The 11,001-nt window shown below is 34.7% G+C and overlaps 1 pseudogene; it reads left to right on the forward strand.

The window, feature by feature from the left end:
* Positions 1–326: 326 nt before the first annotated feature.
* On the forward strand, positions 327–6,913 carry LOC149247065 (uncharacterized; annotated as a pseudogene).
* Positions 6,914–11,001: the final 4,088 nt, after the last annotated feature.

Below are 11,001 nucleotides of genomic sequence, written 5' to 3' on the forward strand. Positions count from 1 at the left end.
CTCCGGTCAAGGCAAGCAAGAAAATTTTCATAGTTGAGTTCTCAAGGTTTTCTTCTGTCTGAAAAGCTCCGGTCAATGCAAGCAAGAAAATTTTCATAGTTGAGTTCTCAAGGAAGGCCTCAAGTCTTTTGACATATCTGGCCATAGCAACTGCTAGTTTGAAATTAAGTCCAACATTCCTAAGACCTCATTGGGTGCCAGCAAAGAACACCGAATCCTTTCAAAAGGTTTTGGTGCCAGTCCAACATTCTTGGGACCTCATTGCGTTCCAGCAAATAACACCCCATCCTTTCAAAAGGTTGTGGTGCCAGTAACGGTTAGTCATGATGGAGAAAATCGTACCAAACAAAGATCTTCGGCTTCAGGCCAATAAAACTATGTCTCCAATTGTTGAAAGCACATTACAAGAATGGAGTGAATATGCAGCGGAATTGAGGGTTCCATCACAAACATCTCTCAAGATTCTTCCAAGCTCATTCTCAAGTTATGCAGGTAATGAGCCAAGAAAAGTTGCAGATGTCATTGTACAGCTTTAGAGCAGGAGGGTGTCCTGCACCGGAATTGATGGTTCCATCACAAACGTTTCTCAAGATTCTTCCAAGCTCATTTTCAAGTTATGCAGATAATGAGCCAAGAAAAGTTGCAGATGTCATTGTACAGCTTTAGAGCAGGAGGGTGTTCAAGATGTCTTTGCCTATCCTGGAGTTGCATCTATGAGGGTTCCATCACAAACATCTCTCAAGATTCTTCCAAGCTCATTTTCAAGTTATGCAGATAATGAGCCAAGAAAAGTTGCAGATGTCATTGTACAGCTTTAGAGCAAGAGGGGGTTCCAGATGTCTTTGCCTACCCTGGAGTTGCATCTATGAGGGTTCCATCTCAAACATCTCTCAAGATTCTTCCAAGCTCATTTTCAATTTATGCAGATAATGAGCCAAGAAAAGGTGCAGATGTCATTGTACAGCTTTAGACCAGGAGGGTGTTCAAGATGTCTTTGCCTACCCTGGAGTTGCAGCTATGGAAATTCACCAAGCACTTATTCGATCCAAGTTCATCAAAAATGTCCTTTGTCGTCGTGAGGGAGGAGAAGTATGTGCAACAGAGGGGTATGCTAGGTCTACTGGAAAGGTTGGTGTTTACATTGTAACTTCCGGTCGTGGTGCCACCAACCTGGTAAGTGGTCTTGTAGATGCATTACTTGACAGCATTCCTTTGGATGCTAAACTATTTAATGAAAAAAAGGAAAATGTACCATATTTCTGTGCTGGGATGGAGGAATGGGAAGATCAAATATGATATTTTGATTAATCACCTATATCCTCGTATGAAAATAAATTATAAATTATGAAATGAAATCACATGGAAGCAACCTCCCAATTTGTCGACACCACCAAGAAAAAATATAGTGATAATTTATCACCACCGGAGTGGAACAACGTCAGATGTGGTCTGCTCAGTGGTTTAAATATGACCGGACAGCCAGTGGCGGACTTCAGGAAGTCTTGGTGCCATGGGCTTTCGTTTACCTGCAACAGTGGGAGCAGCTGTCGGAAATCCTTGAGTGACTGGTTGATATTGATGGGATGGTAGCTTTATGATGAATGTTTAAGAATTGGCAATCTAACACCTGGTATGGTTCCCAATGGGAAGATCGGCTTTATAAGACAAACAGAGCACACACATACGTAAAACCTGTCTGTGAACTAGTTTTAGTGAACCAATACCTCCAGTTTTGGAGTACTACCCACTGTTCCTCCTGTCCCTATCATGAATAGACAAGTGCGATTTCAATTATTACATGTCAGCCAAGTTGCTAAGTGCCTCGCCGTTTCATGTCAACTGATTGCTGCAATCCCCATGTTTTTTATACCACAGTGATTGCACGATGACCGGAAGGGCCCACTTGGTGAATGCCGGTTAAAAATTAAAAAGGATTGTTCAGACTTTAAACCTTAGATTAAAATGGGCAAACGGTCCTGGGAAAATATGTGAATTATTTGCAAAATGTGCGGATATAAAAATCAATCTTACCTTCATTCTTTTAATTAATCTAAGAATTTGAACAGTTTTACCCTTATTCCAAAAATAAATGATAGTAGTGTCGGTTATCAGTCCACACAAAATACGGTATCAAATAAGTTATTTCTCTTCATCCTCAGTAATCTACCTCCGAATATATGTTCAGCACTAAATCTACCAACCACTATTGTCATCAGGAACGGGCAATGTAGGTAAATAAACTTTATGTGCTATGTAAACTTGGCATGGGTAATTTGATAAGTATGTTAACGCTGCTTCATGTTTAATGCGCCAGGTCGCCTAATACAGATCATATAAATCACCACTAGTAATACTATGGTCGGTCTATCAGAGTCATTATACTAGTGTTTTATCATGGCTATTATTCACCTTCTAAGAGCTATTCCATGGATAAAAGGTTTTATATGGTCAGAAAACTGAAAGGGTTTCTCAGTGACCTAGCCCTTACATAGCCGATTCTGGAAAGCCTGAGAGTCTTGGAATGCGCACTTTGAACTTACGTTCAACTTTATTTGCACTTTAGACTTTCGAAGGGTAACTTCAAAAAAATTGAAAAAGTTCCCAACTAATTTAATATTAAAAAAATTGAAAAAATTCCCACCTAAATTATTATTTTCTTGTTAGAACAAAGGCAAGGTAATGGTAACGGTAACGATTAACAGTCAACACGGAAGCGTATAGCAGGGAATTAGAAGAAAAAAAACAAAAACCAAAAAAAGAGGGAGAAGAAAACTGCTCAAAGCAACCTTTCACAATTTCACACACCCAGTGTTGAAATGCACTCTATGATCGATGGTTAAGCAGAGCAAGGTAGTCTGTAACTAGTGAAATAAAAACTTAACCCTAAATAATCAACCATTTAATCTAAGTTGCCACATTACAAACAATAAACTTAACCCTAAATAATCAACCATTTAATCTAAGTTGCCACATTACAAACAATATATTCTGATTTTTTTTATTAAGTTATTGCTAACTATGAGAAGAGAAGAGATTGTAGATTAATCTAATCTATTTTGATTTTTGAGATTGTAGATTAATCTAATCTATTTTGATTTCTTATTGTTGTTTTGTTGCATTTAAGTTATTGCTACCTACTAGAGGGAGCTTGTACACTAACATACCTGTTTTTGATGATCCAAATAGTATTTAAAAGTGTGCACAATCTTGCCAATTTCATTTTCTTATAAACTCCTCTTTAACTCTTTAATATCTAATACAACAAATATTCAATTTAAATAAACAAATTAATATATTATTAAAAATGCATCAATATAATTAAATCATTTTAACAATAGAAAAAATGAATCACCAATAGTATGATCAATAATAAATATAATAAATTAGATCTACCAAAAGCATTAGACCTCCTGCAATTCTTTTCTACCTATGAAAAAATCAAACAACAGAAACTAAAAATTTCAATTCCAATAGACAAATTGAAAATGCATAGGATAAACATGGCTATAGGCACTCTCCAAAACTGCAAAGATAAAGATGTTTTGTGCATGTATACGATTGATGTTTATTAATGTAACCTAAACCTAAAATAGTGAGCGAAAGTACGGAAGAAACAGTAACCTTGAATGCGCTTATATCTGGCACTGATCAACCAAGGAAATGCCTGAATCTTGTACTCTGGTCTGCTAACCTGCATTATCATATAAAAATCAACATTAAAAAATCACATGAAATGAAAACAGCTTTAAGTCAAATGCAAATTTACAATCAATAGGCAGAGTTAGGACCAAAATCTAAAATGGAGAGATTGTCATTTCATAAGTTCCTTAAGTATAGTATCCATTTATTCTGAATCCAAAGATTTTGTATGACCTTAAATGTCTGTGTAAGTATTTGTATTTGACAGTGCGCACACTCCCGCTATTTTCGTTTTCTTCGTGGGAAAGCTGAGCCGTTTTCTTCATGGAAAAGATGAGTCGTTAAGCCATGAACAACTCTAATTCTTCATTATCTACAACGACAAAAATTCAATTTAAATTTAAATGAACAAATTAATAATAATTATATCTGCAACCACAAAAGTTCAATTTAAATTTAAATGAACAAATTAATAATAATTGAGTCGAATCAAGAAGGCTAAGGGAATTACCACTAATTAGATCTGCCAAACGCGTTAGAACCTCTGTAATATGTTCCCTTTTCGTTTCCTTCGGCAAAACCCTTGTCTAGACTCTACATGTTCTGATACCGATCGAGGGAAACTTACTTAGCAGACCCAGTCCATGGTTTGGTGCCTAAGCAAACCCGAATGAAGAAATCTATTGAGTCACTCTTGCTGCTGCCCCGTAGAGCAAGTGTGTGCGGCTGTGCATGCTGTACTAAAATCACTGGTAGCTTTGATGTAACTGATGGCTAAGGGATTGATACGTCAATCTATACCAATGATTGACCAATAGTCATTCAATTCCTTTCTTTCGTGGCTTAAACGGCGACAAACACCCAAAAGGGAGGAAAATGTGAAAGGATCCTGCAGGCCTTCCATGTAGGCGAGTGAACCAGAAGCTCCGGCTCTGGCCTGGTATCCCACGCTTAGGCTCTGCAATTCGTTTCTACCTGTGAAAATATCATTTCCTTTCTACCTGTGAAAATAGCAAACAACAAAAATTCAGAAACTAGAATTTTAAGTTTCGATGTATAAATTGAAAATGCATCGGATAAGCATGGCTATGAACACTCTCATCAACTAGAGATAAAGATGCTTTGCATGGATAATATTTTTTGTTAAAAAAAATCATACAATCTGATCTTTATCAGTTTAACCTAAACATAAAACACTGAGCGAGATAAGTAGGAAAGATGCTGTTACTTTGAATGCACTCATATCTGGCATTAATCAACGAGAAAATGTCTGATTCTTATTCTCTGGACGGCTAATCTCTATCATCATACAAAAATCAACATTAAAATCACATGAAAATGAAAATAACTTTACAACAAATGCAATTCTACAATCACTAAACAGACGTAGGACCAAATCATAAAATGGATCCAATGTTTTTGTATGACCTTAAATGTCGGTAACTATTGCACAATCCAGCGATTTTTGTTTTCTTTATGGCATAGTTGAATTCCTCTGTAATTTTTTGTTATCTGCGAAAACAAAATTCAATTTAAATTTAAATAATTGAATCAAATCAACACTAGGAAAAGAATTACCATTACTATATTGTATATTAAATCAGATCTCCTAACAGCTTTAAAACCTTTGCAATTATTTTCTACCTGTGAGAAAAAATCATACAACGAAAATTCAGAAACTAGAAATTTCAATTTCAATGTACTCATAAACTGCAGAGATAAGATGTTTTGCATACAGATAATATTTTCTGTAAAAAGAAATCATACAGTCCCTTCACGAGTGTAACCTGAAGATAAAATAGTGAGCCGAAGAATTGTCATCGGATTGGGATTGGGCGGCGAAGAAAGCTAAGGGTATCGGGACTTTTGACAGTGATTAGGAAGCAAAGTTCCTGTGGCCGAAGAAGAAGTGTGCCGTCCATTAAGATTATCTTTCCATTCTTAAGGCTGGACTTGTCGAGTGTAGAGGAGTGGAAGAGTGGGTAGATTAAGATTATCTTTCCATTCTTATGGCTGGACCTGTCAAGTAATGCTTGAGGCAGAACACTTTATTGACAGTGGTCTTACTAGCTTCTCAGGTGATCGGACTTGTTTGGAGATGGCAAGCCGTTGGAGATAGCAACACCTTGCCGGTCCAAAGGAGAAGGGCCTGATCAGAGACACCACTGGCATCAGAACCCTTAAGACTCAAACATATCAGCAGTAAGGGTTATGCCGTGCATGCTTTCTTGAGCCCTATGTGATAATATTCTAATTCAATTTGATAATATTCTAATTCAATTCCAGTAATGACTAGAACCGACATGCAGGTCAGGCCTTAAGAAGGAAAGTTCCTAGGCGCTTCAACCGGGATTGATAGCTAGCAAGACTATCAAGAAATACCGGCCCTAGGTGGAGGAGGAACGGGAACGGGTTCTTTGTCCTGACTGTCGCCTTTTCGGTCCTCATTCTCTTCTTTCACACGATTTGCAGAAGTCGATGCGCTGCTCCACCGCTCACTGTCTAGGCGAGCAGGAGGATTTAAAGAAAAAGCGTTAAAGGATTTAAAGATTTAATCCAGTGTTACAACATGGCTGCCACAGCGGCCGCAAAGGTGGTGGAGCCCTCCGCCAAAGGGGGCGCCTGCAAGGGAAAGAACAGCAAGGGTAAATCCAGCAAGGAGGAAAAGAACTGTGATAGCAGCAAAGCTATTAACCCTCCTCCATGGGCCGGCCGTGCTGAAACCACAGATATGCAAGAAAATGCTAAAGGTGAGTCTGCCGGTCCAGACTTAGCCGTGCTGAAACCACAGTAATGCAAGAAAACGCTAAAGGTGAGTCTGTCGTTCATGTCTTAGCCGTGCTGAAATCACAGATATGCAAAAATATGCTACAAGTGAGTCTGCCTGTCAAGACTAAGATGCAGCAGCGGATAAAGAAGCCAAAAGTGAGAGGAGCATTTTAGTGTGGGCCGAGCACCAGGAATCACCTAAATCGAAGAAAACTATGGTGAGGGCAAACAGGCTGAGCAGCAGCAAAAGCAGGAGGCGAGAGTAGGCGCCTGTCCATCGGGCGGCCGGACCTTCATGCGCCTGATGTTTCCAGACATCTTTGGATGTCTTCGTCGCCAATCATCTTTGGACGGCCTGGAGTTCCCCTGTCCGAGCTACCAATGCCCGAGCTACCGAATTCTTTTCATTCTTTGTTTCGCATACTCACAGTGCTCCCACCTTTATTTGTAGAGTGCTCCTCCTGCAAAATTGAGCGCGCGCTCCACAGCAGCACTAGAATGCCCAATTCAGAGAAAACAACGGGTGAACCTAATAGAGAGAAGCGATCCACAGTTTTAAATGGATCAATGTCGGCTCAATTGATCCAACCATCGTGGATTGACCGACAACAAAAGACAACCTTATAAATTTAAATTTAATTTTAATTAACTTCCTTATTTTATTTTATATTTATTAAATTTTAAACTAAATAAATTGATTTTGAATAATATAAATGGATTTAATTTTACTTTTATTTGATTTTAAAATGGAAATACATTAATTTTGTATAAGGAAGTGTATTCTTATAATTCCTAAGCTCAACCGGAACCATAGCATTGAGAAAATGATCAATACGGTGGAAAGCTTATTTTGATTTTGAAAATAATTGTAAAACAGCAAACCTCCTAATGTGGGATAAAAAGAAGTTCCTCTTTCAAACTTTAGTCACTCTTATTATCTTATATGGCTATGAGGTTTGGGGTTGCAGCATCTCTAGAGAATCATGGAGAAAGATTGAGTAAATCCAAAAGCATTTTATAATTTATAACCTGAAAATTAAAAGTAATACACCCTACCCTATTCTCCTTATAGAATGAGGTCTTTCCCCTATTGAGAGCCTAGCTATGATTAGGTTTCTGCTGTACAAGCACAAACTCAATAACATAGACGATCATAGACTTCCTAAGCTAGCTTTAAATTCCAGCCAAAACCACGTAAGGCTCAATCGCGGGTGGCATAAAGACACAAGGGCCTGGTTAAACTATTGGGAGATCAACGAGAATGATGCATTACAAAACATTAATAACATTAAAGATATTGTTACTTCTCAGTTCAAAGAAAAAATGTGGTGTGATAAAGATTTAGCAGCTAAAAGAAAATTAAGTTATTATAAGAAGGTCATCAACCCCACCCTAGAAGATCAAAAGTATCTCTCTATTTTAATTAGCTCAAAAAAGAAAATCAATATAGCAAAGATTAGAATGAATTCTCATGAGCTCCATAGTGAAATAGGTCTTTGGACAATTCCTAAAAGACCATGGATGGAAAGGATCTGCCATATATGTGAGAACAGGAACATCTAGGATGAAAACCACGTGAGAATAGGAACATCGAGGATGAAAATCACTTCCTCTTAGAGTGCCCGGCGTACAACCACATTAAATCTCAGTTTCACAATTTTTGTTACAACACTCACCTTCCTACAATGTCAAAATTATAGTGAGCTCGGGAGGCTTTTCTCCAAGTTTTTTGAGCATAGCAATAAAATCTTAAATTAAAATAAATAATTTGTTTCTTTAGGGCCCATAGACCAATGTTTGGTCTCAGTGGACGTTAACCACCATAAAGAAACACTGGTCTAATATTTGATTTGGTCTAATTTTTTTAAAATTGAAAAGTAAGAGTACTTTAATTGAAATATATAATAATTTAAATTAATTAACTATTTTTATTTTAATAAATTATTTTTTCAAAAATATTATTTATTAATCTATTTATATATCTTAATATTTTGTCAAATTTTTTTTGTATATTTAATTTTATCATTTATTTGTTATATTTTTAATAAATAGATATTTCAATTAAATAATAATTTTAATGTATTAGCCTCAAGGGTTAGCTCAGTTGGGCAAAAATCGTGCCTCCCCATCGGGAGATCACAGGATCAAATCCACCTGAAGCCCTTGGGGTAGGTCTTGCCACATATTTTTTAATAATATTTTTATATTTTTTAATAATATTTTTATTCATATATTTTAATGATAAATTGATACAAAAACATATATATAAAATGTATACTAATTAATAATATTCTTATTATCATTATATGTACATCAATTAATCAGTGTTTATTTTGTACTCTCTAACAGGAATTAGTTCTTTCTCCAATACTATTTCCTAATCAGTGTTTATTTTGTACTCTCTAACAGGAATTAGTTCTTTCTCCAATACTATTTCCCACCCTAAATTTGTCAATTCATCATTTTCCATACATTAATTTACAACGGTATTGTTTTTGTACTCTCTAACAAGAATTATTTCTTTCTCCAATAATGTTTCTCACCCTAAATTTGTATCCATTCATCAATTTACTAGAATATATTGGTTTTGTACTCTCTAAAATGAATTAGTTCTTTCTCCTATACTATTTCTCATCCTAAATTTGCCAATTCATCATTATCCATACATCAATTTACTACAATGTTCTTTTTGTACTCTCTAATAGAAATTAGCTTTGTCTCCTATAATATTTCTCATCTTAAATTTGCTAGTTCATTGAGGAAAATAAAACTTGGACCTATGTTTTTTTTTTTTAAGTTCTGATAATAGGAAAATTGAATTCTCTTACAAGAAAATAAGACCTCCTCATATATATGAAATATATGAGACTATAAGTCTTAAAATATATATGAGACTACAAAATTATGCAATAAATAGTAAAAAATTATTTAATAAAATTAAGATTCACAATTATATTTTACCAAAATATAAACACCTTAAAGTAAAAGTGGGAAAAATTATACATTCACAAATTTTATTTTAATTTTTATAGAATTTAATTTATTTAAAAACAAAATTCTAAATTTCTTCAATATTTTAAAACATCTTTATTCTAAAAAAATCTTCAAAACATAATTTTATGCTAATAAACTCAACAAATCATTTAAACTAGTACAATCACATTAAAATTATTAAGTGGTTGATATAATAAAAAAAATCTATTGCAACAAAAATACTATTTCAATACCAAGAATGCCTTATCAATGCACACATTTACCTACTTGACCTTGTATAAAATGGTTATGGGTCAACTTTAGCAAGAAGAAAAAAGAAGAAGAAGAATTACACATCTTTTTTGTAAAATGGACCAATTTGCTAAATAAAAGTTGTCTATATATTAATTTACCCATCTAACTAGAATATGAATTTATTAGAATTGGAATAATCTCAAATCCCTAGGAAATTGGTGGGTTAAGAGCTACTTGACACAAATATAACCTGAGAAAAAAAAAAGTAATTACACATCTTATCCTAAAATGGAGCATTCTGCTAAATAAAATTTGATTATATTAATTTCCCCATCTAATTAGAAATTAGAATATGAATTTATTAGAATTAGAATGATCTCAAATCCTTAGCTATTGGCACCAATATAGTTTTTATAATTTATTAAAAGTCAAGGCAACCTAACAAACTCTTTAACACATTGCACCATTAATAAGCATTGAGAGAAAGCATATGTTGAACATATTCCCTTGAGAATCAATCTAGACTATCAACTACCAAAAAAAAAAAAATCAACAAATCTTCATCCACCTTAAGTTGAAATAAAAAACTTAATTCAAATTAATAAGGATAATGCCTCCCTTTTTATTCACACAAAAAATAAAAAAAATCCATCCACCTAAATTGAAATACAAAACTTAAAATCAACAAATTATTCACACAAAAAAATTTAAATGCCATCCAAGACCAGCCCTCCCTATCAAAAAAAATTTGTAATCATGATGATTACAACTTTCGTTGTCTCCGGGAGATTTTAATTGCAAAGACAATTTGTTAGAAAGAATAAAATGGTGTTGATTTGAAAGAATAATCAAGAGACGTGTCCGCTGAACTGTACAATCATTGATAGTCAAGAGACCATAACGCAACAATTTCTGCACCACATCTGGATCATCATGACCGAGATGCCCATTATCATGATATTGTACTCACAGTTCGTGTAACAACCACAATGATGAGAAGATATGCTGTCGATGTTACATGAATGAACTGTACATTGACGGTTGTAAGTGTTTGTTTTTAAGTTCTCATTTATTTTTAAAAATAAATAATAATTAATTTGTTAATGAGAATTCAATGAATAGGGTTATATATATGTTCATAGTTAGATTTTGGTAAATTTTTATATAAGTATAAACATATATGGCTCTACTCATTTAATGCCCATTAACATATTAGTTATTTGTTACCATTATTCGCAACAGTTTTCAATCAATCAAGATTACCTTCACCATTATCTAACACTTGCATCTTCCAATCTAAAACCAATAAAGATCAATAGGCGATTACATTATCTAACTAGGGCATCTTCCAATAAGGATGGGTAG

Source organism: Pinus tabuliformis, chromosome 7, assembly GCF_031772625.1.
Source record: "Pinus tabuliformis cultivar Carrire ecotype Pingquan chromosome 7, CPIR1, whole genome shotgun sequence".
Classification (NCBI taxonomy): Eukaryota; Viridiplantae; Streptophyta; class Pinopsida; order Pinales; family Pinaceae; genus Pinus; species Pinus tabuliformis.